General features: G+C 37.3%; 1 protein-coding gene across 3 annotated transcripts in view; it reads left to right on the top strand.

Annotated features, from left to right (window-relative positions):
* AFF3 (ALF transcription elongation factor 3) overlaps positions 1–24,624 on the top strand; it is a 142,147-nt gene that overhangs the window by 15,704 nt on the left and 101,819 nt on the right. Inside the window, exon 1 of one of the 3 annotated variants that reach the window (XM_072413376.1) lies at positions 8,571–8,692. The exons of the other annotated variants lie outside the window; for them this stretch is intronic. The gene's annotated coding sequence lies outside the window, so the exon portion shown is untranslated. Of the gene's footprint in view, positions 1–8,570; positions 8,693–24,624 lie in introns of those variants that run through there. 3 annotated transcript variants of the gene reach the window in all.

Genomic DNA, 24,624 nt, shown 5'->3' with positions numbered 1-24,624 from the left:
GGGTTAGTGGAATACCAGAGAGGAGGATGTTACAGTAGTCCAGACAAGAGATGATGGGGAGGGGAGGGCTGAATAACAGTGTTGTTAACAGTTAGATAAATGTCAGGGGGAGATTTGGAATTTGAGGGGGGAAGATGATGAGTTGGGTTTTATCCAGGTTGAGTTTCAGAAATCAGTCAGACATTCATGATGAGATGGCTGACAGGCAGCATGAAACCTTATCCAGGACTGAGGGAGACAGGGGTAAACAGATAGATTTGAGTGTCATCAACGTAATGTAAACCAAAGGAGGATATGAAGGTACAGAAAGAGGAGGTGTACAGAAAAACAGAACCGGTCCAAGGACCCTTGGGGAGCACCAATAGGGAGGAGAGTAGGAGGGAAGAATTTACCATTGGAAGAAACTTGAAAGGAGACAGGTGGGAAGTAAAACCAAGAGAGAGCAGTGTCACTGACACCAATGGAGCGCATGATTTGTATTAGAAGGGGGTGATCAACAGTGTCAAAAGCAGAGGAAAGATCTAGGACAGGGCTGTCAAACTCAGGCCCGCCAATTATTTTTGGCCTGCGAAAAAATCGCAAATGTCTACTAGATCTGGACTGCCGGTAGACAGTGCATGCACCGCTAATACTACAAATCCCTGAATGCTCTGCTGGTGCGTCAATCAGGACCCACAAGAGCCCATTCCTCTGTTGACATTCATTAGCGACCCTTCTTAATTGTAGATATTTTTTAAATAAATATCAAGGTTGGCCCTCGACTTTGTCGAAATTTTTCATTTTGGCCCACTGTGTATTTGGGTTTGACACCCCTAATCTAGAAGAAGGAGGAGGGAAAAGTTGCCCTGTGACTTAGCTCTGATGAGGTCCTTGGCCACTTTAGTAAGGGCTGTTTCGGTGAAATGGGCAGCTCAAAAGCCAGACTGGAGAGGGTCAAGGAAAGAGATGGTGCTCAGGTAATCTGTCTTTTGTAGACAAGGTGCTCAAGACGTTTGATCATTTGCAAATCATTGTGGAAATGTGACATTTGTGTAAGCCCCACTCTAAAAAATTAGTTTTTCCTTGAAGCCTTGTTTGGCCTGTAATTGTATAATTTATACAATAAACATTATAAAAGGTGTCAATATATATTAAATGTTAGGTACCCATTATGGTCAGATGGTGTGGATGATTATCATATCATGATAGAAGATGACAGCTCCAAATAACCTTTTCATAGGACAAAGCAATTGAACAGGTTAAACAAAGTTTGCACATTGCTGTTAGCCAACATCAGCACTGTTTGTGTTCTCTTACTTCATCCCTCCATTACCCCAACAGAAAAGCTCACAGTGTTTGCTAATTTTAGGGCAGAAGCTGAGCCAATAGGCAAAGTGACATAGTCTAAATGTTCATATGAGCCTGATCATTGGGCAAAAAAGTAGTTCAAGGGTGGCATTTTATCCCATGATCACCACATTAGTGTATTGGAATTCCCTAGTTTTAAAATCCTAATTGTCAGGTAACAAAACCTAATATTTAAGTGGCAAGCATGATTTCAAAAGTGGAGAACAAAAAGGAATCATAGACCCCACCACCACCATCTTTCCTTCCATCCCAATAAGACATATTGATCCTTTCCCATACTGCCCAGCTTGTCGGGCCCTGGTTCCAGCTTTTCGTTATCTGTATTTCCGCCCTGTAGCTCTCTATGGCTGGTTTTGGTGTTTGGTGCACAGTTTGGTGTATGGGCACCACTTCTTCCAACTAAAGTGCAGTTCCCATGTACATAGTTCACAGTATCTGTCAGATCAGGTAAAAACAAATCTGCCGCTGTGTCATTTAGCGTTTACACATAAAGTAAAAATAGTAATAAAGATTATCATATCAGTAACTGATTTTTCCAATGTTGAAGATGTCAGTATTGTTGTAGTAACCAAGTGGGCCTTTCCTGTAAAGAATTAGCAGAACATTTTCTTACAACCTGTATACATCTTGGTATGATATTTTGTGGATTCCACCGTTCATAAAATGACTGTATTGGATTTTCTGTAGGCAACAATGATAGCTCAGCTGAGAAGCAAAGCTTAATCTGTGGCATCTGAATAGAGGGTTGTGGAAATCTCCACACAGGGGTCCTACACAACAGTAATAGCATGATAAATTTACCCTGTTCTGCTCCACCAAAGACACAAATTAAGCTACAAAGATCCCTATTTAAGTGTCTTCAATATCCCCAGATTCTTCATTTACAGTAGCTGAGCAATGTTCAGATATGTTTACATTATAAAGGGAACCACAATGTAGCACTCATATATCACCATAAAAGCACAAAAGATGCTAAACCTCTACTTAAATAAAAGGGCCATTTTTATAACATCTTTAAACCAGTAGCACATGTGGAACCTTACACATTTTTGGTTACACAAACCCCTATTGCTAATAATAAGGCAATACTATATGATGATAGTTAGAGGGTTAGGTGGTGTCAGGAAGAGAATGGTCTGTGAGGTCAAAGACGGGGGGCAGATCCCCAAGTTTTGACATTGGTGGTAGTCAGGGATTTCAAGGACCTGTAATGCCAGTGCCTGATGTTGGGTAGCAGGTATTAAGGGTTCATTTGACTGCACTGTTGTTATTAATATGTTTGGTATTATTATGTGGTAATTGTAATGTTGTTATGTTAATAATAATGTGAATAAAATGGGAGTGAATGTTAAAGATAAAATGGCCGCTATGGCCATTTAACCTATTGGAGGTGTGGAGTATTTATTGGGGGGAACAATGAGTCATTGGAGTGGTAAAGGAGAATAGGAAGGAGAAGGTGTATTGGCCATGGTCTCTGAGGTGGGATATGAAGTAAGGCTATGTACACACACCAGATGATTCTTGGCTGATACAAGCCGCAGGGCTCATCTTGGAAGAGAATCTGACATGTCTACAGAGGCCTTCCGACGTCATTCATGGATCCGTTCTGGAAAGTGTTTTTTGTGTGTAAAAACTGAACCAGTGGAAATTTTTGGAACAAATTAGTTTTTATTCACACATACACAGTAACAGCTTTTTTAGTGTTTTGCAGTGTGAACACAACCATGTTGTGTTGTTCCCAGAGTGGCATCTTGATGCCAGAACCCACCCACTCTCCCATTGCAGATCTGAGCCTGTGATGGGAGAATGGGCGGGTTGTGTCCAGAGACACTGCCCTGAGTATGCAATGCGTACAGGAGACGTGGTCCACTGCTCTGGCGGGTGCCCCGCCCCAAGCAGGGTCCTTCTCCTGACCCTGCTAAAGGTGCGCCAGCCAGAGCCGCGGCTCGCCTGTCGGATGGCCACAGCCCACTAGTAGGCTGCCGACTGTGGGTTGGGGACCTCTGATCTACGGAGCAGCAAACTGCTGCTATGTGGCCAGGAAAGGCAAACTGCATCACAGGAAAACACATTTGCCCTAGGCTGTGGCCATGACTCAAATCTTCAGCCATCAACGACACAGCCAAAAGCACCATGCTACTTTTGGGTAAATGCGCCATGATTTGGCACAGCCACACTTCTTACTACCTCTGACATGCTACCAGAATATTGCAAAATATGTTACCATAAAGGGCTCTAGTTTATTATGACTTGTGGTCATTAGGTAAGTCAGGAGGGAACCTCTCACTCTTAAGCTACGTACACACTTCCAATTATTATCGTTGGTAAACGAACGACAAACGATCCTGCACGATATCTGCGAACGATCGTATAGCACCGATCCTGTACATACAGATAACGACACGATCGTTCGTAGATATTGTACACACAATAGATGCGATCGTTTGAACGATACAGGAAGTTACGTGCACCACAGGAACGTTCGTTCATCACGCATGCTCAGACCATGGACGATCAATGAACGATCGTACACACGAACGATGGTCAACGATCGTCGTCCAATCCGATCCGCCGGTCTGGTCGTTCATTTCCAACGACTTTCCTCGTTCGTCGGCGTCGTTGGTTACTTTTTTTACGAACGATTTTTGCCCAATCTATCGTTCGTCGTTCGTTCGTCGTTCATTTTGAACGATAAAAATTGGAAGTGTGTACGCAGCTTTACACTCAGCAGAATAACAATCTCTTGCCTAGTGCCCTGTGATTAAGATATGTTAATCTAGGTACAATCATTAACAGCTATCTGCTGACCTCCTCCTTTTCTCCTGCTACTTTCCCAACTCTGTTCTCTAATCTTAACCTCCTAACTCTGTCACCCTTGCAATGTGACAGTTTTGAAAAACCTTTTTCTTTACTGGAAGTCCAGTCTACCATCATTTCACTTAAACTCCACAAGAAACCTGGACCTGATGGCTTTACGTCCTCTTATTACAAAAAAATTTAATGATCTACTCTCCCCCCTTCTGGTTGATTCCTTTAACTCCCTGAGAGATGGTGCTAAATTGCGTCCTGGAATCTCAACAAGCTACTATTTGTATGATCCCGAAACCACACACTGACTCTTCCCTTTGGACTAACTTCCGTCCAATATCTCTTATTATTATTGATATTAAAATTCTTGCCAAAATTTTAGCTAATCGACTTAATCTAATATTTGGAAGCTTGATCCATAGGGATTAAGTTGGTTTCATTCCCCTGAGACAGGCATCTGACAACACTAGATGTGTTATTCTTCTCACTGAACTTGCCCAACGTCAAAATCGTCCTGCATTCCTCGTGTCACTTGATATACGGAAACCTTTTGACTCTATCTCTTGGCCCTATATAAGTAATATTCTTCAGCTATGGGGCTTTGATCCTCTGTTTTTCAACTGGCATTTGTCTCTTTAAAATAGACCCTTTGCTATGGTTGGATATGCTCGTTATCATTCCTCACCTTTTCCCATCCACCAAGGAACCAGACAGGGATGCCCTCTCTCCCTTCTACTCTTTGCTCTTTCTCTTGAACCTTTAGCATTCCTCATCAGGAACCATCCTGATATCACTGGACTACCTTTGGCTGAAAAATGATGCTTGTTTGCTGACGACCCTTTACTGTTTATCACTAACCCTCTTATCTCCCTCCCTAATCTTCTCTCCCTTCTCTGCTCCTTCAGTCAAGTTTCTGGCCTTCTTCCTAATAGTTCCAAGACCAAAATTTTGAATGTATTTCTACCTTCATCTATCGTACTTTCATTGAAACAACATTTTGATTTCCAGTGGGTTGATGATTTCCTTCCATATTTGGGTATTCGTCTTACTTCCTCTTATTCATCCCTGTATGCTACGAACTAGCTCCCCCCCCTTCTTATCTCTAAATTAGACTCTCTACACAGTTGTCCCGATACAACTTATCATGGTTAGGTAGAGTTGCAGCTGTTAAAATGACCTTTTTACCTAAGTTATTGTATCGCTTTCGCACCCTTCCTGTTCAAATCCCCTCTGCAGTTCTCCGGTCTTTAGAAGTTTTAATTCTGTCCTTTATCTGGGCCCGTGCCCGCCCTCACACTCCTCGTTCTACTTTCTATTTACCTCGTGACAAGGGTGGTCTAGAAGTTCCAAATCTCTCTTTTAAATATTTAGCTGCACAATTATGTCCTCTTACTAAATACAATGCACAATCTGAAGCCCTTTATGGGTGTCAATCGAGACCTCTGAAATAGACTACCCTATATCACCTAAAATTCTATGGCTTCCTTCCTGTTTATGTCCAAAATTTACTCTCCCAACGATTAGACATGCTTTACAGATCTGGGATAGAAATGTGTCCTTCGCTCTGCTTCACTCCCTTTACTTACCCTCCTTAATACTCTGGCATTCTCCCCTGGACACATTTATCCATCCTCTTTTGCCCCTTGGACCATTTCTGGCCTGACCCATGTGTATAAGTTTTATTCCTGATCAGGGGTTCTCCCTTTTTCTCACCTTCAAGATACTTATTCTATCCCCAGCACAGAGCTTTTTCGATATTTACAGATTAGGCACTTTGTTAAAAGTATATCTCACAGGCCCCCTGTGTCGGGGACTGTGTCTCACTGGGAACGTCTCTCTGTCTCTACTCCACTCCCTATGCGAAAGGTGTAATTTCTTTTCTTTATTCGTCCCTCCTTTCTAAATTTTCTTCTCCTCCTTCCTTATACTTTTAAATGGGAAAGGGATTTGGGTTATGCACTGGACTTGGATGTTTGGTCCTTAATTTGGCACTTCTGTAGAAGTTGCTCAACTAATGCAGGTGCACAAGAATCATGTTTTAAAGTACTCCCCATATGGTACCTTGTTCTGTCTCGTTTATCTAGGTGTGCTCCGGGACATTTTCCTATGTGCTTTCACGGTTGTAATCAGTTGGGATCTTTCTTACATATTTGGTGGGGATGTCCCGTAGCCCACTCCTTTTGGACCTAAATATACCGCCTATTCACGGCTCTTTTTGAAGTACCAATTCCAACGGATATGTTGTACCTCTTTATCATTTTCATTGTATTTCATGAATTGTTTATTCAGTCTTACCTGACCTAATGCTACATGTTTACCTTGTAATTCCAATAAAAAATTATTTTGGAAAAAAAAATAATTTAACAAAGGTAAAACAATAAAACATGTATATTTGTTACAATAGCCTAAACAAAAGCATTTTATGACTAATGAAGATGTGCATAGAGTTTTAGTCAATTTGAACAATTCCTGGGGATGGTGTTGAATTTTCCCAGGGCTCCTAGGATTTGATGACCTCTGGTTATGAAAGAGTATAAAGAGCACAATTAGATTAACAAGCTTACACATTCATTCAAGAGACAGTTACATAAGGTATCCAAAATGCTGGTAAAATACAGATAGCCTACGGCTGAACTAAATACACAGTTTATGTACATGGATGGGAATGGTTTCCTTTCAGTACTGACAGAACATCCAGGGCTTGGGTCACTCGTAAGGTTATCTTAAAGCTGAACTTTAGGCACAGAACTATCATTTAAATATATTATGTAAATGCTTCAAACAATATAAATCTGATTTTTTTTGTCTACCAAATACCTAGCTATTACCTTTTAAAAGTCATCACTGGGCTGCACATAGCCTGTGCATACAGTTTATATGAAGGAGGGACATATATAGGCTGCCTACAGAAAACTACAGAATGGGGGCAAAGATAGACCAGTCACACTGCATGAGGGAAGAGGGCATCATTAACCATTCTATATTACAGGAAGATCTTGCAGAGAGGACGTTTTGTGTTGAAATATTGTACAAATATGCTAAAAAGCACACAAAGCATAATAGGGTTCAATTAAAAACACACATTAAAGTTAAAGTGACTCTGTCACCTTAATATACCTTTTAACAAAATAGTTACTTGCAAGTAAGACTAAAATTTACATGTAAAAATATATTAAATTAGTTTTAATAAACATAAACTAGAATAAATAATGTTTCAAATATACCTGGTTTAAAAAAAAACTATGATGATTTATGGTTACAGTAAGGAAAAGTCCAAGTTTAAAGCATCATTGCAATGGACCACTACAACATGAAGCTAGCCATCTGCTTTGTTTGCACTTCACTAAACTTTTGTATATCTAAAAACAAATAAATATTTTATGATGTAGCATACATAGAATATATGTTCAGGCACCCTTAACAATAGATGGAAAATCAATTCATAAAATGTTGGAATCTCAGTATCCTATGAAGAAAGTGTTCAACTCCAGAGGCCTCTGCAACTCATCCTGACACTGATCAGTACTGGAGGTATTTGTGGTAATAGACTATATATATACCCGGGTATATCTGTGCACAATTCTCCTCAGGACTCTGCTGTGTGCTTGATATGTGTACGCATTGATGTTTATAGATAGTATATGTTGTTATTACTGTTTTGAGATATAAAGCTTACAAATACTCCAACCTGTGTGTTCATTTAGCTGCAATGGTTCATGCTGGGTGTAGTGGTTCCTCAGATGTTTTATATTGCTATTATTTCTAGTTAATGTCCCAGGAAGGGAGCCCCTCTGCTAACAGAGACCCTGTCCTGGGTGGAGACACTGCCAACTTTATTATTATCCTCATTCTTCCACATAGCGAAGGCTCAGGATCCTCTCTGTTATCTACAGGTTAGCGCCATAGCCTGTTTTGTGGGAGTCATATACATTACCCCCTCCATAACAGGGCTACATAGCATACATAGAATATATGTTCAGGCACCCTTAACAATAGATGGAAAATCAATTCATAAAATGTTGGAATCTCAGTATCCTATGAAGAAAGTGTATTACATTTTGCTGTCATTCAGATTTCAGCATCATCATACTGAAGGCACAGTTACATTGTCTTCCTAATAATTGCTGCAATGTTTAACAATATTTTTTATATTAGTTTATGTTTTTCTTTTTATTGCCAACTACATGTTCTAAAATATTATTAAATACATGTAGTGCATTACAGCCAGTGTAGTAATCCTGGCATACAGGAAAGCCTTGTAGCTGTGTGCATGTGGTGATGATGATGGTGATATACTTGCATCTTTCTCTGTTCAGTACAAGGGGAGAGCTGCAGGCGCATGTCACATATCCAAGATCAGCCAAGCAATACGTAGCCAGTGTCAGCAGTGGCTGCCCTATTTATATAAGTGCTTTCTCTTGTGCTATGCATGTGTGCTCACGCAGCAAGACATTCAAACGAGGATTGTTTACATCTTCCACCTTCCAGAATGGCATTATACATTATATCACAGGCGCTGAACATCCCTTTATGTTTGGTAAGAGCTCATTTTTCTTTGCTTCTTTTAGGAAATTGAATGGATTTATCATTAGTGCAGCCATAAAAGGTTTATTTGCAATGCTTTGTACTAGCACTCGGTTGTTATGCATCACTTAAAAGAAAAGCCACAATGCATTTCATGAGCTCATCTTCAGCATTTCTAGAGAGAAAACTTTTTTTCAGCACTGGCAGTGCCCCTAATGTCTGTATAGAAAAAGAAAGCCCAATATATTTTAACTTAAAAAAAATTAATGATATATTTATAATTACCAGGCTGATGTAATGAGGATTAATGTTTTACTGCTACTAGGTGGCATTTATCATATGTATATGGGTGGGTTAATGTTGTAGATGTTAAAAGTTCATTTGCCAAAACAAATAGATCTGCAATCTGATCTGGATGGTAAAAGTAACTGCATTTATAAGATCAGTGCCACTTGATGAAATTGCTTAGGATGAAAGGGCATGGCAAATTTAATTAGGCAGTTTGATGGTGTGTCACATATAAAACTAGAACAGGATGTAAAGTAAACATTCCCTTCTAATTAGCAATTGCTGGAGCAGTTTGAGACCCATTCTGCAGGCAGCTGATTGCTGTTATAACATCTCTCTAACAATAAAGGAAGCTGACATAGCAGGTGTAAACAGAGACAGTTCACTAAATGGCAAGCCTCAGAGGTTGATTTCAAGGTGAAAGTCGATTATGAAAGGCATATCTATAAATACAGAGTAATTACATCTTCACCCCTCACAGTAAATGTACTACTCAAATAGCTATTAGTGTTATCTCACTGTATCACTTATTTTACAGCGCTAGTATAGTTGATATATAAAATGCCTTCCAGTATCATCCGAACACAAAGGTGAGCACTAAATTGCTTACCTTTGTATACAGTGATTTCCGTTATAAAAACACAGAAAGGCACAATTTAGCAGTTTATGATTTACATTGCTGCTGTAAATGTAGAATTATGATATTGTAACATGGTTAAATGGGAAAAAGAACAGGTACAATCTGTTCAGTACAGTATCATGTTCCCCTGAGAGTATCTTCACTGTGTGCTCTGCTAAGTGCTTGCCATTGATGTCTGTCTGAACAAATGTATATTACTAAAGTGTTTCCTGAGCTGCTGGACAAATGCAGTGCTCCTTAGAAAGGAATAAAGCTGATGGATTTACATGTAAATGCTGCATTAGTTTTTTATGTGTATGTTTGCACACAATGTTATTGCTCTTCTTACATTTATGGCAGGATCATCATTTTTCATTGTGATAATAAGGAATAATTGGACATTAGTAATATATAAAAGGTGTTTTCTAATCTGTATATAGAATGAATAGCAGACAGTTTCTGCACTGTACCAAAAATATCAAATTTTATTGACTTGGTAAGGTGTAATTTCAAGTGCAATGTTTACTGTAAATAATACATTGTTCAGAAAATTAACACTTAAAAGTATCTTCCAGTACTTCCAGGCATGGAAAAGCAATCTGGGGTGTCTGGCATTTTATCTAGAGGCCACAGCAGTTGCTTCAAAACACCAATAAAAATAATTTGCGCTGGTAACACCCACATATGATGCTTAGCTTACACGATGGAAAGAACTGAAATCCAATGAGGGAAAGGGCTGGGCAATAAAGAGCTAGATGATGCTGGATGTCAATATGGCGGGCTCTGTCTGACTTGCTGCAGCTTCTAATACACATTGTTAGACATTTACTGTATGCAGGGAAATCGGAGTGAGTAATATTTGATACAGCAGAACCTTTCTGTGCAAAACTGAAAATAACCTTTGAGTTCAGGTTTAAAATTCAGGCTGTTAAGGTGAAGGCTTACGGAATGTCGAGTTTGTTCTTCCTAAGAAGTAAAGGAAAAGGATGAGATGTTAGTGCTTTTGTTGATCTTCAGGTAAAATAGGGATTGTTCTACAGTGATGTTACTGCTTGTTCTGAATATGGGCATTCTGTCCCATATATATTATGGGCACAAGTTTATTTTAAGAGCAGATGTGTAAATCTGAAGAATGCTATTTACCTTATCAGGAAAACACTTCCAAACTGTAGGTGGACTTTTGCAGACTATAAGCATCGGCTTGTTAATATTGAAAATAAAAAAGACTATCACTTGCTGTGAATGCAGTTGGTGTGAATGCCCTTGCACTGATGCAGTGGCGCCTGATGCAGGAGTATACTAACTGCAGGAAATTGAATAGGGTAAATCTTACAAAAGACTTTAAAATAACCAGAAAGTAGCATGGGAAATCTGAGATTGTGACACTATATTAATATTATTATTATTATTAATAATAATAATATTAATAATAATAATATTAAGAATAATAAACTGTATTTATAAAGTACCAACATTTGTTGCAGCACTGTACAATAGGCTTAGAAAAAAATGATAATACCATATATTAAGATGAAAAATATGTTTTTCTATAATGTTTCATTATCTGTTCCATATGACACCCTTTTGAAACCAGATGCTTTTATGAAAATGATATTTCAAGAAAATAATTTAATCCCAGAAGCAGGTGTAGTAGACCTGAACCATTCTGCACCAATTAAATTCCTACAAGAATCTGTTAATGAGCTGTTACCTTTTTAAACCATACATCTCATCATCATTTTAGGAAGTGTTTAAACAAATTAAAACACCATTTATTTACAGTACATAAATGAAATACAACTTCAATTAAAACAAAGCCCACTACCTATTAAAGTAAAATAATTTATAAATAAAGTAAGCATGCGCCCAGGTACACACACTAAACCATTTACATATTTTTATTGAGCATCAAATTCACTTTAAAGTTTTCTTTTTCTTGGGGTAGGATAGGTTAGCAGAAAAACTTACCTTATACCTTGCTCCTGCAGCAACCTGCACCCTCTTCTACCTAACCTTTGTGAAGGGGAGGGGGATCCACTGCATGGTAAATATTAGCATTCCATATACATATCTGTAAGTCAAAAAATTGGTCAAGTTGACAGATTTATTGTACAGTTTGTCCACCACAAAGTATCTAGGTATCCTGTGTTGACACATCTGATGGCAGCAAATCATGTGCTTATTAATTGCACGTTTGTTTAATTGCTTGTGTTTTCCTTTGTTCTTACTCTTTTGTTTTCTCTTTGTTTTTATTTATTACTTCTACAGCTTATAAATGTGTCAAGTGTATTATATAGGTTGTGCTGTACATGGGTTGTCACAACCATCAGACTGTAATGAACATAACATAATGTCTTGTTAGCGGCTCTTGTACATTCATTACAATTTTATATAAATATAGTTATGACAATTACATTTTTTTAAATTGTAAGTTACTAATATTAGGAATTGCAATGCTTTGCTGTAAATGCTAAACATATTTATTTTAAAGTTGTTTCCTAGGAGCTGAAATTTATATTCCCAACATTTGATTAGTTTTACAGAGGTCTGCATTGTACTTGAAGACAACTAATGGGCATGTGGGAATCTTTTGCTCCCAAAGGGATATAGTGTACAAAGGCACATTAAAGAATAATTGGACATGTATCATAAAGGTCTTTTGTTTATAAGAATATATAGAACACCTATTATTGCATTTTGAGGCACTGGTATGGCCTCTTTCAAGACTTCACTTCATTACTTGGTTTTATATGTAACGTTATCAATAAAATACTGGTATGATATTCATCAAATAAATCCTTGACTATAGGTCTTTTGTTGGGCTTTTGGGCTCAAACATCCAGATCTTCTCAACTATTCAACTAGCATATGCCAATCCAGATGAAAGTTGACCAGCATCAAGTGTGACCTCCCAGTTTAAAAGGCTTGGCTGGAAACATAAGCTGAGCTCAAGGTTGTCTGATTCCGACATGGGGTTTCTTACAAACCTTTGGATGCGAGTAGCCATGTTTTATTAATATTGTGAAAATACTGTACTACTGAACCTCAAAAATTATTACACTTCAGCTAGATCTCTCCTGTTGCTTTATGTAATCACATTTATTCCCCTATTTTGGGGAAATCTCTTGCATCCTCAAAATGTGAAACATTTTCTGCAAGGTGAACAGCAATATCATCCTTTGGTAAATCAACCCCAGTATTTCTTTGTACAACCTATTATGTGATTTTATTTTAGGTTCACTTTCGCCTAAAAGTTCACTGACATTTCCAATATGTATGTTACCAGAAAAAAGACTTTATAGAATTTAAGAAGTTTTGGTTGGCAAGCCCATTTGATAAGACAGCTCCTCTAAGTCTTTTTTTACATTACAGATGAATTGGAGAAAATTCTTCTCTCTCATTCCACTACTTTATATTTCTTGGAGCAATAGGTGGCTAACAGATTCTTAATTATTATTACCTATACTATGTGTTTAGTAGGTAGTGTGAGGAGACAATATCTCCTCCACCCAGCCAACAATGGACTGAAAACTTGTAGCATATTAGCTATAGTAGTAACTGTAACCACATCAAACCATGAAACTACAGTGGTGATCGAAGCACAAGGGGCCCAGGGCTATCTTATACGAGATGGATACAAAATTAGGTATGTGCCTTTCACATGCACAGAAGACAGAAGGCCACCTTTGCTCTGGAGTTCCTAATAAGCCAAGTATGTTTTTGGATATTCCCAAGTATTCTCCTTCTTCGATAAACACATTTTTTTTAATCAAAATTTTACAAAGACTGTGAAATTTAAATTGTATTAGTCTGTCTTAATAAATCCTTAATGAGCAATGCTAAATTAGTTAGTTGATAATAAAATAATAAATAAACTATAATTGCTTCTGTTATAAATATACCATTCATAAAGTATCAGTATCAGGTAATTGATATATTTGGAACCCAAATAGAGAGTGTTGAGAACATATGTTCTTTAAGCCAGCAAAACACCAACTCAGCTAGAGTATTTTTCATCTTTACCATAGTACACTTTCATACCAGTTCTTACAAATATAACCAATGATCCTAGTTGGGATCTAAAGTCTATGTTTACATGGCTTGGAAGGATTAAATTTTAAAAGGGAATCATTTTTAATCAGTCCTATTACAGACAAAACCCATTAATGAACCAACAAGAAAATATTTTGCCTCTTTTATGCAAGTGTGTTCAAAGTCAAAACTTTAGGGAAGAGTTTAGGTTGGGAGCTGCATGTAACCTGCCACGAAGTTCTTTCTTCCCCTTCATGTGTTGGAGAGGCAACAAGAAGTAAATGAAAATCAATTAGAAAGGAACAGAATAACCATCGGAGATAGCAGTCAAAAGAAACAAGTATTCCAATTGGAGGATTTTCCTTACGTCTTGTTTCAGTGACAACAAGATTTGGGGTTTGGCTTCACTCACTACACGGTCTCAGTGGCAGTTGTCACCAGTAGAGAGGTGAATCTCCTCAATTGGGACACAGATAGCAATGACGAGTTGGGGGGGCTATCTTTATCCAAAACCTTTATATACACTTAAGGAGCCCAGGCATAGAATACTGTTACAAAGCAATCACACTGTCAAGGTTAACAGATTGATTTACTTAGGAGAAAATAATATTAAACCAAAGAAAAATAAATGTCTTAAAGAAAAATTTAGAAGTGGTCATTATGTCTTACCCTATACCTTCAGGGAGAATTTGCATTTGAGTAGAGTATTATTATTATTAATTATTATTATTATTATTATTATTATTATTATTAGAGTATTCTTTATATTCCTGCAACTAGAAAGCTAGGAACACAAAAACATTGTAAAATGAAATGCCTTTCTTTGATCAGTTTATTTCATATAAATTCATATTGTTTGCTAATCTATTATTGCTTGATTTACCTCTCACAGTATGCAATATGTATTCCATCCTGTGCAGTATGTAAATTGTCCCTGCTGCTTTTACAGTTGCTCTGTAAACTGGTTGCCAATTAAACATTTTAATGTAGTATTTTTGCATGTATAATCTCAAGGGTCTATTAAATACATTTGAAATGCTGTTGGGGTTGTTGCAAGCAGTTACAGTATGTGAGCAAGGATGCATTTTCACTGTGCGATAAGGCAACATTAAATAAAAAGGCTGACATGCCACAGTCAAATTTAATCTCTTCAGTATTTATTTTCTGCTACACTGCGGTAATCACCACTTTGCTCAAGGGATCTAGAGCTATCGTGCTTTGTGTGACGTATTCCAAGTACAGAGCTCACTGTAGCAGGTTATGCAAGTTCAAATTAATTCCCTTTTTTGTGTCTTAGCTAGTATGCAAGTCTATACACATTGAAATTAAACTGTAACAGAAATTTCCATATTGAGAAAATGTGTAGCAGTAACATAATTTTATTTAATTTAAATAACAACCAAGCACATACCAGACACATGAAAAGATATAGACCCTGTTTAAACTGTTAAGTTGCATTTACATGTTTTGATATCATTCATTTTGGATGGATCCCAAGGCAATACACCTGCTTTGTAACCCACCACAACACATGGAAACCTTCATAATGTGTTGTGTTCTATAAAATTGTGCTTTTTTTGGTGCATGTAAGATTGCATTGCCAGCTCACTTATTTACAATTTTTACCTTTATACACGTAATGAGTATCATAATGGGCCTTTTTTATAAAGCTCTCCAAGGCTGGAGAAGATTCATTTTCATCAGTGAAGCTGGGTGATCCAGCAAACCTGGAATGTATTTACTAGCAAATGTTTTGAATCCTGGACCAGATCCCTTCCAGGTTTGCTGGATCACTTAGATTTACTGATGAAAGTGTATCCCTTCCAGATTTGGCGAGCGTTGATAAATCAGGCCCAATGTGAATAATTGTATTGCAAAGAAGTAAAGACCCATAATTTAAAGGGGACAGTGTTTCTTTTAATTTAAGGCCTTCTATCTAAAACTTTCATTGGAAGGAAATACTGTCATTTATGGACACAACTGACAGTTTCGACCTGACTTTTTTAAACACATAATTATCCTTTGAAAATTAGAAAAAATGAAACAAAATCTGTAAAAGTCAATGACCCAGTCCCAGGTTCTAGGTGTTGTTTTAAAGTTATGGCAAGTTACAATAAAAACGATCAGTGTAATTATAGATTAAAACATGAATGACCATGGGGAACCCTTTGTTTTCCCTGGTACTCTTTAGAGGTCATGGCATGTCATTGGTGCATGGTTATCAAGTGCCAATTAATGGAGTTCCCAGTTCCCAGTTCCTCAGTTCCCAGAGTGCTTGGGACCAAAGTAGAAGGATGACATTCATCCAGCCCTGGTGACGGAGAACTACAAAGCAGCAGGTAAGTGAAAGCCAGTGGTTCATCAAGACAAAGACAATATTGTCGAGCAGAGCTTCCCTACAATTCATTGAAGTAAGATAATTACCTAATCAATTCATTAATCAAATATGTTGCTGATATAATGATGAAATGAAATAATGCCATGTTAATCGGCCATCTTCTTGTGTTTTATGGACAGAATACAAAAGAAAAAAAATATTATTTATTGAACTCATTATTTTTAAAAGAGAGAATTAATCCCTCAAACTTTCACTTGTGGAAATCTTCCAGGTCCAAGTGTTTCAATGGCAGTAATTGATTCCTACCAGAGAAATTAAACCAAATCTAGTATATTTTTTTGCAAAAAGCTAGAGAAATACTGATATAGCAAAATAGAAGCAATATTGTACTAGCTTTTTAGGAGCTGTTGACTGGACTAAAATTATTTGCCTATTGAACTTAGAAGGTACACATATTCCAAAAGATTATGTAGGCTAGACAATCTGTGATAGAATGATTTAAAGAGTTTGTATATCGAAGTTCATTTGACTTCAAAAAATCCTTTTCTTTTTCCAAAGCATCCAATATAGTTGGTTTACTAAAGGAGTTTAGTCTGTTAACCAAGCAAGTTGAATTATCGATCTGCAAGCTTATCTAGTGAACAAGATGAAGCTCTGCTGGCATTAGCTATCCAATCATGTGCAAGCAAAAATATATTTTAAATATATATTAATATTTTCTTGGATAAATGGGATTTTGCTAATATTAGCTAGAACACATAATTTACATAGTTGAAATCTAAATAAATATAATATTTTAAATATATATTATTATTTTCTTGGATAAATGGGATTTTGCTAATATTAGCTAGAACACACCATTTACATCAGTTGAAATCTAAATAAATATGTGTGGAAAATGCTGATTAATACTACTAAAGGGTAAAAAGTTGTTGTCCATATAGTTTTTTAATATATGGCATAACAGGCTTAATCTGCATGTATTCATCACACGCCCATTTTAATGATTGGATTATATATTTGATACCAAAGATGTGCTTGTCTAGAGATATCAGTAGTGTTTAATGCTAGTTGTGTTATGATGTTACTAGTGGTGCTTTGGTTGCTCATTAGGGTCTGTTAGTTTAAAAAAGTGCAGCATGAAATTTCTATTGCAGAAGATCCCAAAATGTAACTCCTATTTTATCAGTCAACCAAGATTTCATTTAAATCAGTTGGAAACATGAAATGACATTTGCTAAGGGCATTCCATAGAACTGCTATACAGTTGTCCTTGTGTTGCCATATTATTTTGATTTTTTTTACAGTTTTGGAATACTAAAGCAGCTGCAAATTGAAATGCAAAATAGTTTTTGATAACATTAATTTACAAATTGGCTTGTGTAGCTTTTTTATATGTTATATGAAAGTTTTAATGGAAGTATTTTCGAACATGGGCAGCTTATCACATGGAAAGCCGTAGCAATCAGACCAGGCCAAACTCTATTTTTTCTAAATGACCAGCATTTTGTAAAAGTTTAGAGACATTAGAAAACAGAAAGAAAGAAGGCTGCCATTAAAAATCGAAGTATCTTAGGGTTGTAACATATAGCTTGCACATGTAGCGTGTGAATTAAAATGATTTAGTTGGTTCAAAACACCATTACCAATACCATTATAATAATTTCTGACTTTGCTGACTTGTTTACTCTGCACATTGTACTGAAAATGTCAGCAGAAAGAGAAGTCATTGCATGATTTGATATGGTAGTTTTCACAGTGGAAGATGGGCCTCATTTGTAAGACAAGCTCCTCAAAAATCATTGGAAACTAAAATGGTGGCTAATGTAGAATACGTGTTAGGGTTATTTAAAACCAGATCTGAAGAGGATGTTAGTTTTACAACTTTTCTTTAGATAATCATTTTGTTGATATCCACATAGCATATCCACAATGGATACTTAACAAATTATGTGATCATTGAAAGCAATATTGACATTTACATTGTTACCTGGATAATATGGATAGTCAGCATTTGTTAAAACTGCCTCTTCTGATGTTTGGTTATGACTTTGCAGCCCAGGCTTTGGCCAAAAAGGAGATAATTATTTTGTATACATGTAGGTGGCCCATGCTGGCCATAATCCTGTTTGTACCATTCCTTGAGAATACAGTACATTTTTTTAGGAAGTCACTCTACAATAAAAGTTTTAAAAAAGACACTTAAAATTAAATTAGAGCACACTCTCCCTGCTGTGAAAAGTAATTTATTGGATGCAGGATAAAAAACTGAGAGTAAACATCCATCTCATCTTTGGCCTGTGTCACAGATTGATGTGCACTGTAAGCTCTTGCCTTGAGGTAAACTCTGTAAAAAAGCATTGGGTGTACTTTATCTCTCTAAGAGTTTTTCAAGTCACCGCTCTTGTTTAGGCTTAGCTTCGGCTTTCTATTAAATCACAGTGACAGTTGTAAATCTGAGTAATAGCTTTAGCTTGTCTCTATTTATTACCAAAGTAATATGTATATGTACATTGCCATTAGCAGTATGATTTAAAAACCGAAATGTCGTTTTTTATGCTGTAATTGTTTTGCGATATTCTGTTGCTGCAGCCCTTCACGTACGCAGCATTATCGATCAAGCTACGACTCATTAAGGAGTGACACCATGTTTTAAGTGCACAGTGGTTTTACATTTCATTGGAAGAAGCATTTCCCCTTGTGAAACCTAACACTGTCACATGTAAGAGCCTACTATAAGTCATTAGCACTGTGAAGCTCAATCCATCATCGTTTTTTGTGGCGTGTAAAAATGAAACTGGCACCAATAAATTGCTCAGTAAAGAGGATGAAAATGACAATGCCAGTTAAAAAGTCAGTTTTGAATGTACTATGGCTTAATTCTCTGTGACATATGCATTAAAATAGATCTCTAAAATAAATATGTCACAAAACAAGGCAATGCCTGATGATAAAACGCATAAACACAGTTTACCTTGAGTGAATATATAAAAAATGTGGACATCTAAAGGTGCATCCAAATTCTGATATTTCCAGTAAATTTTAAGTTTTGCCCTGCCCGCCTTTTTCTTGCCCTTTTTTTTTGGAAATGTAATATATTAGATGGAATAATTGAACAATAGAAAACTTTGATAAGCAGGAGCATGCTGGATTTACAAGATCAGTCAAGGTTTTTTATTTATTTTAGAAGTCTGTATCTCTTGATTGACTGATCATTTTGACATATAGGTACATTCAAATCAGTGTATTTACTGTATGTACCATCTGCTTAAGTCTTGTCATCATATAAACACTTTAAACAGGTCTGTGACAGGTTTATGCTTAGACCGCCTACAAAAATGAAATAATTACTGTATTTGTTCTAGTGATAGTTAAATATGTGATAATGACATCATTTTTATTTTTCTCTTTTTACGGTAGCTATAATTTAAACTCATATTATTAAATGTTCAGTAGTTATTTTCAAATGTGTTATTTCACAGTAGTTATTTTCAATAAAACTTTTCAATGCTATTCTGCCCCAGGTAGAACTATTGTGAAAGTATGAGAATGTTTTTTATTTTGAAGTAACCACTGATTCTTGTATTTTCAGAATTAGCACAGTTCTTTATAAAGCTCATAAGTAGTGTTGGACATATACTTCCAAATTTTAAAGTTAGATTTAGTTTATTCACTCTAAGCAGCATCTTTACCAGAAAAACTGACCAACAGAAGCTGGTATCCATAAAGGGATACACATATATAGCAATAATACTTGGATGTGCTGCACCAGTTTTGATGAAATTAGGGGATGTTGCAAGAAAATACTGTGCTATTACTTTAACACTACCTCGGGTTTGGGAAGGAAGAACTGGTGGATTCATACAGTGTATGAGGGGGTGCTGAGAAATTCCTGGCTTTGCCCTCTTCCAGATGAAATAGAAAAATGAGTGTGGGGGCATATAACAGCCTAACATCTTAGTATGTAACTGTGCAATATCAAGTCTTTGTGATTCATTGCGAAAACTGTTTTTTCTTTTAGTGAGAAGATGTGAGACACAAGCAAGTTTCACGTCGTTGTTATGGTATGGGCCGTCATGAAGTTTTTGTTTCTCCAGGGAAAGTCAGCAAAGGACATTCACACTGAGATGTCACAAACATTGGAGGAGAAGTGTCCTTCCTACAGCAGTCAAAACCTGGATATCTCGTTTCAAGACTGTGCATTTTACCAATAAAGATGAGCCCCGCAGTGGGCGCCCTCCAACCTCAACTGACCTGGCAACCTGCGATGCTGTCCATGAGCTGATTATTGAGGACCAGCGAATATCCGCAAAAAAGATAGCCCAGATACTTGGCATCTCACTGGAGCGTGTTCGGTTTGTTATAACCACTATCCTAGACATGCGCAAGCTTTCAACGAAAAAGCTGCACAGGACTTTTTGGCTAGGTTAGCGACTGAGGATGAATCCTGGATCCACGTCTATGATCTCGAAACCAAAGAATAGTCAAAGGAAAGGCGACACAACCAAGCTGAACCCAAAAATCGTCCAAAAAAGTCATGGTGTCTGTTTTCTGGGACAAAGATGGTATTCTGTTGGTGGACTACCTACCTCAGGGCTCTAGTATTACCGGACAGTATTATGCTGACCTCCTGGACCATCTGAAGGAGGCAATTAAGACGAAACACCGTGGAAAGTTGGCCAAAGGGATCCTTTCTTTGCAGGACAATGCACCCTGCGGACACATCCAACGCTGTGGCTGCCAAATTGAAAAAAAATTGAGCTGGTTTGCGGCCCAACCAAGGATAAAGAAATGCTGCCACTACACTGTACCAAGTGCATTAGTCTCAGGGGGGAATATGTTGAATAAATGTGTTATTTCACAACTCTGGCTCTCTTCTTTCTGGGCAAAGCCAGGAACTTATCAGCACCCCTTCGTATGTCAAACTCTGACCCTTCTCAGTTTTCCTAATTTTCAGTTATACACATTTGGTGTTCTGTGCCCACTGTAGTCTTTTAGTCTGTAGTCTCATCCTATAGCAGTTTTTGAGATCCTGCTAACTGTGATATCTGTCACCAATATTCATTTTTTGGCCAATGGTGCTTAATTGTAATTTTTACAAATTTAGGTATCCTGCTGACCTACTGTCCTAATCCTGGGAGGGCGTGAATTACTACACTTATACTAATATTACTACACTCTTTATGCTTACTATTACTGCTAGAGATTGATTTAGTTAGGCAATACGTCCACTTATCATGTGTATTGTAAGTCTTTAAACTGATGGGATCCAGAGTTTGTACCGATTGCATAATATTTTTTTATGGCTTTTCACCTGTAACAATCTCTAGCATTTCCTTTCCTCTCCTAATTCATATTTTTTTAATGAATTCTCAAACCTTCTAGGTGTACATGTACACCATCTGATGGCAGATTTTCAGCACTGTATTTTGTCATGTTACTATTTTGGAACTCTGATACAGAGAGATCCTTGGATTCTTGCTCTCTTTATTTTCCCTTAGATTATAATTATAAATAATCCCTCAAAGTCATTTTAAACATTTATTTTTACTTGTTGGCCCTGCCACTACCGCACTACCTGTTAGGATGACAACACATGCTTTCCTTCAGGGCAACAGAAACAAGATACAACTATGGAACTCATTAAAGAATTGCTACTTTAATAATGGTTTTGCCCAGACTATAAACTGTCTTCAGTTGTTCCACAGTGAGCTTCTATCAGTGGGTCCAATTTATTAAAGCTCTCTCAGATTAGAAGACGTGAGAAGGAATCCCAATACATTTTTATGAAATCCAGGAGGTGATGTGGCAGAGGACCAAAGAAACATGATGTCAAAGACATAGGTATTTGTACAGGGGATCAGAGTCTGTCATGTGCTGGGGTGCTAAAGAAAAAAATGAGAAGGAGGTCCTTCAAACATATTATAGGAGGGTAGGTTTATGGATTAAAGTGGATCCCTTGTGTATTACCAAGTTCCATTAATGATGCTCGGCCTGTTATAATAAAGCTCACTAAAACCGGTCATGAAAGACTATCATGGGTGAACCTGGGTGACCCAGCAAACCTGGAACGGATCTGGTTCAAGATTAAAAACATTTGCCAAATAATAGAAAATAATTTAAACAAATCCATTCCTTTACTAAGAAATTTCCAAGAAGGGCATGTGCCTAAATGTATACAACATTTAAATGGTATACTTGAATTTACCTGGAGAGAGAACATAGAATTAAATACATGAGGACAGTGATAGCCGTCATACATAGATGGGTGAGGGTAAACCGTGGAAGCAAGCAGTTTAAGATGTCCGCTTCTTCTGTGCATTTGCATCACCAGGTGACATTCAGAAGAGGCATGCACTATATCAGGCCCCATCAAACACAAACAGCTTTTGGTGCAGATAAATCACACAGCCTGTTTTCTATTCCTTTAGTTAAATAACCTCCACATTTCCTTCTCTTCTGATCGCAATCATTCAGATGTGCAGCGACACAATTCAGTCTCCATGCATTTTTCATGTTCCGAACTTGTGCTCATGTCACATCAGTCAGAGAAAAGGGGATTGATTAGGGAGTAGTTTGACGACTTGGCTTATTACCAGAGATCAGAATACAGAAGCATGGCTGTAAAGAAATCTAGTGCTACACGCAATTTCAACAGCTCTTCAGGGAATGAGCTAATAAGAGATTCACCACAGAAAGACAGCAGACGCACATAGATCACGCGGAGGACATTTTATGAGGAAATATCCTCTTCTGATTTACATTTTGTACTATCTCATAATCTTTAGATGCCTAAGAGCACTAAAAGAAATATTGTAGTCATTAAGTCATAACATTTTTTCTGTGGTTTATTGCATTTCTTCTAAATCTTCCCTGGTAAGGCAAAGCTTATGTTTAAGAATGAACAAAATCTAAATATTACTTGCAGGGATATATCTGTATGTAGTGCAGAATGTGAATAAGGGTCTTGTTTAAACAATCTGAACCAATGCATTTAGTTTCATTTAGAAGCATGTACTACAACTTTGGTTTTCAAATTGAACCCGTTAAGCACAGCTTCCTGGACTTCCTGTTAGTTTGATCAATTTACCGCTTGCTATAAACTAACACCTATGAGAAAATTCTGGTGATGTAGGTTAACCCCCATAGCGTTCTAATTCTGTCCGTATTTCCACGCAAAAAGCTTTACATTTTTTTTGCATGGAAATTCATTTTTAATTGTAGGCCTATAATTCCTAAAAGTTACCGAAATATGTCCAATATTTAATAAATTGATGACATTTAGTAATAAACTTTAAAAAAAACACAAAAATCTGTTAAAAAAAAAAAGAAAAAAAGTTAAACATGTAATATAACTGTACAGTAGCATGTATAATATATATAAAAAAATATACATATATATTATATAAAGTTTTCTTTGTATTGGACGCAATACAGCTATTTTGTGTTGAATCAAATACAAAATTATTTAAATTTCCCGCCGCTCCTCCCGCCCACACCAACATCACCGGGAAACCCCTGGAGATCGTCCCTGCACATGCTGGGAGAAGATCGAAGAGAGAAGACGTGTCTGGAGAAGCTGCAGGGAGCAGCAGGATGCTGGGGGGACGACAACGGAACAAGGTAAGTGGGTTCTTTTCATGTTTTAAGCGACCCCGAGTGTGACTCGGGATTACTGCTTTTTGCATGGAAAATACACCCCGAGTCACACTCAGGATTACCGCATGGGGGGTTGAGCAGTCACCTTATGAACTTCTGTATTTCTTTGTCTTTCACAGATTAAGTGAAAGTAGGCATGCAACAAGTCCTTGTCTCAACTGGATTTGAGTTTATGTCGATGGCATCAGGTTGACAAAAGTTTTATATGGTTCCCAGATGACTTGGTGCATTTGACCTGCAGCTCAACTGAACTGTATTTGGCCTATTTCAGCAGGTTTTGTATTTTCATAAATTTGTATGTAAAATCTGTTTGAAGTAAACAAAAGTCGGTTGATACAAGCCTTAAAGTTTATGTGCTGCTTATAACACTTGTCTTCCCAGAATAGGTTTAAAAAGAAAAACAGAAAAGATTGATTTGAATAGTTTCTTCTGTACTCTTCTGTAAATTGTCCTAATCAGAACACGGTGATCCAGTCTAATAATATACGTTTTTTCTCTCAAAATGATATAATCTTGGTTGACCCTTAAGCAATCATAGTCACAGACAGACTACCAGCAGTGATTATCTAGTGCAGGGGTGTCAAAACTCTCCCCCAACGTCCTTTTTTTTGGCCCCCAAAGGGGTCCCAAAAATGAACTGCAGCTGCCCCGGCCCGCCGCTGCATTGAAATAGCACCGCTACTACAATTCCCGGCATCATTTGCGTCTTTAGACCAGCAGGCTTTCTGCCTATGCGTGGCCCTGCATTGGACTGTTTTATAGACGCAAATAATGCCGTGAATTTTAGTAGCAGCGCTATTTCAATGAAGGGAGAGTTTCAGCGGCGGGCCACTCAAAAGATTTAGCTCCCCATTGGCCGCGTCTGGCATTTCCAGCACTCCCCCTCAGCTGTACTTTTCCTTGCTACTCCAAGGCATGGACTTGAATGGTTGGATTTTCATAGAAGAATATTGGTATTATTATTGTTAGCCTGTGCAAAAATGTTACCATTGAAGTTTAACTCAGAAGG

The sequence above is a fragment of the Pyxicephalus adspersus genome, chromosome 1 (genome assembly GCF_032062135.1).
Source record: "Pyxicephalus adspersus chromosome 1, UCB_Pads_2.0, whole genome shotgun sequence".
Lineage (NCBI taxonomy): Eukaryota > Metazoa > Chordata > Amphibia > Anura > Pyxicephalidae > Pyxicephalus > Pyxicephalus adspersus.
This window is presented reverse-complemented; position numbering and strand designations above follow the sequence as displayed.